Source organism: Zingiber officinale, chromosome 9A, assembly GCF_018446385.1.
Source record: "Zingiber officinale cultivar Zhangliang chromosome 9A, Zo_v1.1, whole genome shotgun sequence".
Classification (NCBI taxonomy): Eukaryota; Viridiplantae; Streptophyta; class Magnoliopsida; order Zingiberales; family Zingiberaceae; genus Zingiber; species Zingiber officinale.
Window position 1 is genome coordinate 35,816,213 of NC_056002.1, and position 9,333 is coordinate 35,825,545.

A 9,333-nucleotide genomic window follows, 5' to 3' on the forward strand; every position below is an offset into this window, starting at 1 on the left:
GATACCGTCGCTCAACTGAATTGGTTAGCTTCATAAGCCTGGACCTTTGACTATTCTGACTTTGACCTACACGTCGGCCGCTTTTCTTCTACTTTGACTTATTGGTGGGGTCCCTCTTCATCACTACATTAGTATATTTTAAGGTTATAAATAAATCGAACGATTATGAATAATTTTAGTATTTGACTTGGTAAAAGTTGATTTATGTTCGTTCAATAAAATCAATTAAATGAACAAACTTGAATGTATAAATGTGTTTCACTTGTTAATATTTATGAAAAATATTCTTGAATAATGTTCATGAACCACGTTTATCAATAAAAACTCTTATCAACGAGTTAAATGAACAAAGAAAGTTTCAAAATGAATATACAACTTTATATTATAAGTTTAATAATCAATCGAATAAACTTATAATATAAAAATTTCAAACAATCAAATGACTATGAATTGAAAACTAAATAGCATCTAAACGAATCAGACTCAAACTAAACTTGAATAATCATTCATTTTAAACTCGTCTTAATTTTTCTCGATTGCCTTATCGAATAATCTTGAATGTCGTAAAATTTAATTCGAATTAGCCCGCTCCATTCTACACGGAGTACTCTTCTTCCGCCACACGAAAGTCTAGAAACAAATCATTCATACCAAATGTTGAAATGTTAATAGAGTGTGCAAAACTAGTCCACTGTGATCAATTCAAGGTTGCTCTATTATTTTTTTTAAAATAATTTAAGTATCTTAACTTTCACCGATTAATTTTAAAGTGAGATGATTTTTTTCCTAACCCCGCATAAATTTAAAATATAATTTAAGCACATTCAAAATTAATTTTGAGAATATTTATCCCTAATAAAATTCAAATTTTAATTCTCATATTTATTTTTTAAAATATTTTATAACTATATTACAACTAAGAGAATAAGGTTGTTCAATCATGATACGCTCATAGAAAGCAGTTGAATGTTTTAGTGGCAGTTTAGTAGATATTTTCTAGAATTATAAAAAATTTCTGACATTCAATGTTTAAGTTTATACTATTGTCATTGGGAACTCAATTGGTTAGAAGATGAAAAATTTACTATAAGTAGATTTGTTATGTTAAAACAGAGATTAATATTCAATAAATACATATTTGGAAAAAAAAACCTCCTAACCTCATAATTTATCTCATTTAACACAGTATAAAAATGGATTAAGAAGAACATATGAGCATAATCATTTTTTACTACCCTATCTAAGCTCATGCAAAATGGAAATTTACCAAAAGATGCATTTAGATTTATGAATTGACCAAAAGGTATACTATACTTTGATATTTACCAAATAGTCTCTATAGTGAGTTGCTAGCGTACTCAATTTTTTATTCTTCTCATTCTACCCCTCAATCATTTGTCTATTCTCTTTCCTCTTTTTTATGCATGCAATTTCTTTTCTCTTCCCTCTCTACAATACACGCATTCTCTTTTTTCTTTCCTCCCATCTTCTCTTTCCTCTCTTTTTAGGAGATATGCATGCATACAAAGCACAATATGGGCCTAATATGATTCCATATCAGGCCCATGAAAGTAGAGTTTAACGTGTTTCTTTCGATAACATTTTAATAGGCTGCAAGGAGTTGAATGGTACCGTCCATTACATATTTTGAATTTTTCAAAAGTGTTAAAATATGATCAAATGAAATAGCTAAAACAACCCCATGTAGGCCTGATATGAACCATGGGCTTGATATGGTTCATATCAAGCCCACGTTGGATTGTTTAGCTGAATTTTTGTACAATATTTTAACACCTCTGGATAAGTCAAAATATGCAATGGACGACACCATTTGATCCCTTGCAACCTCATAAATCCATAGGAATTGAAATTGGTGCAATCTGAGGTCTCTAGATACATCATTGGATTTTGATTGAAACCTACTAATGGACCTAGAGACCTCAGATTGTACCCATTTCAGCTCCTATGGATTTATGAGGTTTCAAGGAGTTTAAATATATTATCTGATGCGGTGATAAGGAAGGGCCCACTCCGTAGAGGGTTAGCACCACGACGAGGGTCAAAATCAAGGTCCACTCCCCTATATCACCTGCCGATCGGGCAACCCACTTGCCCGATCGGGATAAAGAATGTCCGGTCTGATATTATCACAGCTCGGCCATGCGTCGAGCTTCTGACGCTCATAAGAGCCAAGTATCGGCGAGATACAATGGCCAGTCCACTCGGACTTACATCAAACTCGGAACCGGCGAAGTGAAGTTACGAACGAACAGATTATACTCAGACCATGCTTCCCGCTCAGCATGGTAGCGAAGCTCGGACAGTGGAAGGTTGGCCGAGCAGCTCTCTCGCTCGGCCCAGTAACAAACAAAAGGAGGATCCGGCGATATCCTTTTGGGAACTAGAGCCACCGACAAATGGCATGGTTAGCGGTATGATCAGGCAGAGGATCGTACGACGGAAGCTTCCATTGTCACGTCAGAGATGTGCTCAACTCGTTAAGGTATTGTGTCAGAGACACTTTACTGATAGGTCTTTTCATGGAAAGCTGTGAGAAGCGTACATGCCTTGGGAAGTGTGTACGCGCATTGTGGGAGCTCTATATAAAGAGGTCCAAATTTCGGCAGAGGTATGCGTACATTACTGTTGCTACTATTCTTCTACTTCTTTGCTCTACTGTTTCTACATCGTCGGTGACTGACTTGAGCATCGGAGGGCCAACGCTGGGGAACCCTTCCCTAGCTCGACACTGATGTGGTTGTGGTTGTAGGTCCGCTTCACTCGGAGTCTTCGCACGGTCAACAAGAGCGCCACATCCCCAGCATCCGTCGACTCGACTTTCGGACAAGATCAAATTTGGCGCCGTCTGTGAGAATGCAACCTACATCCGGGTCGAGAAGATGGAGGACGCTAGATGACTTCACACCGTGACACTCACCCAAGAGGAGCTAGATGTTGGTTAGTCCTAGGAAGATCATACCGGTTCCACTGTACAAAAATTTTGTACAAGTATCGAACCTTTCCTTAATAACCTATTGTGTTTTTTAGAAGTTAAACTAGGAATCGCAAACGGAACTTAACATTATTGATTCCAAATTTAACTTATCCATTCTTAATGGTTTAAACTTGGATTGCAAGCGGAACTTAACACTATTGATCCAAATCCACCTATGTTATAAATTTAATTAAATATTAATTTCCAAAATTGGCTTCCAAGTTAAACATGGCGAGGCACAAGACCTTCTTGAATATGAGAGCAACCACCACTTCCTAGACAAAGCCTTTTAAGGAAAGCTAATATTTAATTTCCTTATATAACTCTAGGTTTAACCAAAAGGAGCAATCGAATCACAAATTCGAAAAACAAAAACACAAATTCGAATAGAAAACCCAAAAAACTAGAATCTAATGCCTCTTGTGTTTGGAATTCTAACAAAGAAAAATAACTAGCATGATGCGGAAGAAAATTACTAGTTATACCTTTTCTTTGCAAGCTAATGACCTCAAGATCTTCTGTCATATTCCTCGCCTCGCCTTGGACGTCGTGTGGGCGACGATCCTCCAAGATGAACACCACCCAAAAGAGCTTCTCCTCCTTCTAGTATTCAGCCACCACCACTAAAGAGAAAAAGAGAGCAAAGGGAGAAGAGAGGGAGAGAGGGGCCGACCACTTGAGGATCACCAAGCAAGAGAATAAGAGTTGTGTTCTCATGAGGCCTCCTCACCCCTTCTTTTATATTACTTGCCCAAGGCAAATAAAGGAAGAATTTTTACAAAAATTAAAATCTTCCTCTTGTTTTTCCTTTTCCCTTTTTATTTTTCCTTTTCTTTCCTCTTGATTGAATCAATCACCAAATCATTGATTGGTTTGATTTTATTTGGCCGACCCCTTGCTTGGGCACCAAACAAGGGTGGCCACCCCTTAAAGAGGAAGAAAAATATTTTTTATAAAATCTTATAAAAGAAGAAAACCTCTTATAAAATTTTACAAGTTCTCTTTCTAAAAGTGGATGTTAAAAAAAGGAAAGTTTTAAAAATTAAAATCATGTTTTAAAATTTAAAACTTCTCTTCAAAAAAATTTCCTTTTTAAACATGCTTACAAAAATAGAAAATTTTAATTTTAAAACTTCTCTTCCTTTTTTCTAAAACCATGAGGATGGTTAAAAAAGGAAAGTTTTAAAACTTTCAAAACTCTCTATTAAACCATGTGGCTTAATTCAAATAAGGAAAGTTTTATATTTTAAAAACTCTCTTTTAAAACTTGTAGTTTTCTACAAAGAGAAGATTTTAAAAATTCAAAACACCCCTCCTATTTGAATTAATCATGGTCGGCCCCTACTTGCTTGGTCACCAAGCAAAAGGGTCGGCCCCCATAGAGGAGGATGTGACCGACCCTTGCTTGGTCACCAAGCATTGGACCAACCCCCTTCTTGGATACCAAGATAGGCTTATATTTGGATAGACGTGAGACTTTAATAAGGCTACGACAGGGACCTAGAGGAGAAATTGGTTTTGACCTTCCGATGAGCTTGAGGATCCCGTGTTCACCCCGAACACACAACTCAAGTTCATCAACAATAACTTATTCCACTAGAGAGTTATTGTTGCACTATCGCATTAATCCCAAATTACATTTATGGGCTCCTTCTTATCATGAGTGTGTTAGTCTCCCTGTGTTTAAGATAACGAATGTTCACTAATTAAGTAAGTTACTGACAACTCACCTAATTAATATCTAAGTCCAAGAGTAGTACCACTCAACCTCATTCATGTCAGACTAAGTCCAGCTGCAGGGTTTAACATGACAATCCTTATGAGCTCCTCTTGGGGACATTCTCAACCTAGATTTACTAGAACACAGTTTCCTTCTATAATCAACAACACACACTATAAGTAATATCATTTCCCAACTTATCGGGCCTATTGATTTATCAAGCTAAATCTCACCCTTTGATAAGTCAAAGAAATAAATATTAAATATATGTGCTTGTTATTATATTAGGATTAAGAGCACACACTTCCATAATAACTAAGGTCTAGTTCTTTTATTAAGTCAGTATAAAAAGAACTTACCTAAAATGGTCTTACTCAATACACTTAGAGTGTACTAGTGTAATTTATTAGTCAAAATAAACTAATACCTAATTACACTACGACTATTTCAATGGTTTGTTCCTTTTCATCTCAGTCGTGAGCACACTACAACAAAAACCCTCATAGACATCAGTGGAACAACAACGGTTTTAAGCAAAAAACCAATGTCTTTGAGTATTTTACACCGATTTTTCCAAAAATCGGTGCCTATGAGCGCATATTTTCGCTAATAGACATCGGTTTTTTTAGCCGATGTCTATAAGCACCCATTTTTTGTTAATAGACACCGGTTTTAACAGCGGTTTTTAAAACCGATGTCTATGATAATTTTCTTGTTCTATCTACGAAATCGGATAGTAAAAAACTGTTGTTAAAAGTGGTGTTAATGAATCAAAATAAAATAATTTAATTTTTCCACCAATACTTAGCTAAAATTTTCAACACTTCAACTCTTCCTTCCAACCTAAACCTATATGAAGTCGTCCACGGGAGGCAGAGACAGAGAGCCGTCTTCTGGCGACTCACCTTCTCCGCCTCTATCTTCTCCTCCCCTCCTATCGCCGACCCAATCTCGACCTCCTTTGTTCTCCCAAATCGAAGCAGACAGAAATAGAGATCGGAGATCTGTGCTTCTGATTCACCGCTCGATCCGCCAAGATGCAAATAGGTTCCGAGAAGGCGTCGTCGCTCAATCTCTTATCGGCCGTCATCGTCTCCCGCTCCGACGGATATGGGCTCGATTCCGCACCGGGGATGCGTTCGTGGAGAGCCGACTGCTGATCGCCGTCCTAAGCATCATCATCGCCGTGCTCGTCGGTTGCGTGGCAATCTTCTTCGTCTGGCGATCGAGCAGAAGGAAGCCCGCCGAGCCGCCGAAGCCACTAGTGGTGAAGACCCAGATGGATACAGAGGAGGACCAAGGGAAGAAGAAGGTCACCGTCTTCTTCGGGACGCAGACCAGGACGGCTGAGGGGTTCGCGAAGGTTAGGGTTTTTATCCGAGTAGTTCATTTTTTGAAATTTTCTCCCATGATCTTAGATTTTTTTCCCCCTTCTAGGCGCTGGCTGAGGAGGCAAAAGCACGGTACCCTAATGCCATATTTAAACTCGTGGATATCGTAAGATCATCTTCCTTCTGTTTCAGATAATTGGAAATACTACTGATTAATTGACTGATCTGTAGTTAGTTTCCTCAATTATAGGACGAATATGCTACTGAGGATGATGAGTACGAGGAGAACTTGAAAAAGGAGAGCTTGGCTTTGTTCTTCTTGGCTACGTAAGTTGAAAGCCAGGAATTTTTTGTTTTTATAAACGATCAATTTCCTCAAAGTTCGAGCTGATCCCTTTGTTTTCTTTAGGTATGGAGATTGCTAGCCTACTAATAATGCTGCCCGGTTCTACAAATGGTTTACAGAGGTTCTGGAAGCATGCACATTTAGTTAATCTATTCTACCAATAATCCTTTTGCCTTGATCGATTGCTGATTATTAGTTTTTATAGGGGAAAGAGAGAGGAACCTGGTTGGAAAATCTTCAATTTGGTGTGTTTAGTTTGGGCAATCAGAAATATGAACATTTTAATAAGGTTTGGCATGATGAAATTGTCAGTATTCTTTTTGTGGGAATTGCTTGGCTGATATATTTGTGTATTGTGTCCTTGCAAAGGTTGCTGTGGTGGTCGATGAACTGCTTCATGAGCAAGGTATATAGTCGATTTATTTAGTTTGTGATTTGACTAAGTCACATATGCTCCTAAAGCTGATTTTAAATCCTATCTTCAGTTGCAAGCTCAAAGTTCATGCATTTCATTTTTCTAGAGAATTTAACTCGTTTTGTAGACTAATTGTTACTCTAAAAACTTGTAAAGTCAACATGATATGAGGAGTTACTAAGAAACAGTTGAGTAGTCATGTTATCTGTGAGTTTCATACATACAACTGTAATGTAGTAGTCATGTGCAAGTTTGTAGATGTGTTTAATGAATTTAAGCATCATTCTTACTTGGATATTCTTCTATCTTTTTTTTTCCTCTGCATAGGCGCCAAGCACATTGTCCAAGTGGGGTTGGGAGATGATAATCAGGGTATTGAGGATGACTTCTCTGCATGGTATGTAGTATCAGCAAACTTTTATGCATGCCATCCAAATTTCAATGTCGGCTACTGCTATTTTTCAGTTTTCTATTTTTTTTTCTCTTTTGCCCATCATTATCTCATTACTCCTTTGTGGAATATGAAATATCAACTGTACTTTCAGGAGGGAGCTTCTTTGGCCGGAGTTGGATAAGTTACTTCAGGATGAAAATGAGACAGGTGCACTCCTTATACAGCTGCCATTCCTGAATACCGGGTTGTATTTGTCAAGCCCGAAGAAGTTCCATATATGGACAAAAGTTTGAGTTTTGCAAATGGCCATGCTATTCATGACATACAACATCCATGCAGGTAGAGATGCTCTTTACAAAGACAATTTAAAAACAGTACTGGTTAGGATTTTTCGGTCCATGAAAAGCATATCTAACACAACTTGTGTATCTTCAAGGGCTAATGTGGCTGTAAGACGAGAGCTTCATACTTCAGCTTCGGACCGGTCCTGCATCCATTTGGAGTTTTTCCAACATTGCTTCAGTATCATAATTGATACAAACTAATATTTGATTTTGATTGATTATGAACGTCTCTTAGCTTTTCCCTCATTATATCAGATCTTGCTGTTGCTATGCTTTTCCACTGGTGCTTGATGTGTTTCTATGTAGTCTTTGAACTTCTCTATTTCAATTTTGGCAACTATGTGCTCGTCTATGATTAATAGTTCAATAGAATTCAGGGTCACTGATTTGTTATATGATGCTCTTGGTCCTTCCATGATTTTTGAATTCAACCATTATCATGCCTAGTAATTTGTTTTATGATGCTGTCGGTTCTTATCAATCTCTACACTTTAATAAGGAGGAGCAAATTATCTATGTTATATTCTAAGCAGCATATACTAAGTTTCATATATGCGCGCAATTATCCTTCAATGAATTAAGCATTATGAACAATAGTCTTCCACAGCAGCCTTTAAAAACTTAGTATTTTATTTTATTTGATACATGTACACATTTGTTTTAGTTATTTGACATATGGTGGATTATTGGGTCCTGATCATGAATTAACTTTGTATAAAGTATTGTAGATTATCTTTGTTGCCAGTATCAATTAGAAAGAGACTTTCTTTGGTTTAGATATTTTGCATTCCAAATTTAGTTTATTGGTAGTTCTCATTGCAAAACATGACTGAAAAGCTTTCAAAATGCTTGATTTGAAGTGTTAGAAGGATAGAGATTAGAAAAACTAGACTGGCCTCGTTAGAGCTAGAGCAGATATTTGGAAAAAAATAAATAAATCAAAATTGCATCTTTACCATTTCCAGCTTTCAAAATTGCATCTTTACTAATATATTATTTATGTGTTTTTACAGTTTACAAATCTCAAGTACTCCAGAGTTGAAATTGATGAAATGCGGTTCGAGTGGGCTGAATGCATGCTAGATTACATTTGAAGTGCAGTTCTACCTTGATGTGTTGTTAAAAGAATGTTCTACCTTGATTCTGATATCTATTAGCTTTTGATGTAAAAAGAATGTTTGTGTATTTTATGGATACTGTTGTAAGAAGATTATTTATGTAATTTGTGAATATTTATGTATTTTATGGATACTGTTGAATGAAGAATATTTGTGTAATTTGTGAATATTTGTGTATTTTTTTGGATACTGTCGATTTTTCATTGTTTCGGAAATCAAATTTGTGATGTTAAAAAATACAGATATTACATCGGTTTTCCACCGCTGCAAAACCGGTGTTATTAACTAATATTACATCGATCGTATACCGCTGCCAAAACTGGTGTTATTAACATATAATATTACATCGGTTTTGCACCGTTGATGAAACGGTGTCGTTAAGTGATACTACACCGGTTTTAACCCGATGTCTAAAATGGTAGACCTTTTACATTGGCTTCATAGACATCGGTCGAAAATGTAATAGACACCGGTGGAAAATCGATGTCTATGAGGGTTTTTGTTGTAGTGGCAACTGTTTATAATTTATAAAGAACTGATAACATGATCTTCTATGTGTGACCCCACACACCATGTTATCTACAATATAAATTAATTGAACAACTACACTTAACAAATAAAATGTAGACATTTGACAAATGTGATTCTTTTATTTCTAAATAAATGTTTA

The 9,333-nt window shown here is 36.5% G+C and overlaps 1 long non-coding RNA gene across 1 annotated transcript; it reads left to right on the forward strand.

Annotated features, from left to right (window-relative positions):
* Nucleotides 1-6,642: 6,642 nt before the first annotated feature.
* Nucleotides 6,643-7,402, forward strand: LOC122018661. The gene is made up of 4 exons (XR_006121852.1): nt 6,643-6,681; nt 6,762-6,798; nt 7,135-7,204; nt 7,353-7,402. It is a non-coding gene; the product is annotated as an uncharacterized LOC122018661 (long non-coding RNA).
* Nucleotides 7,403-9,333: the final 1,931 nt, after the last annotated feature.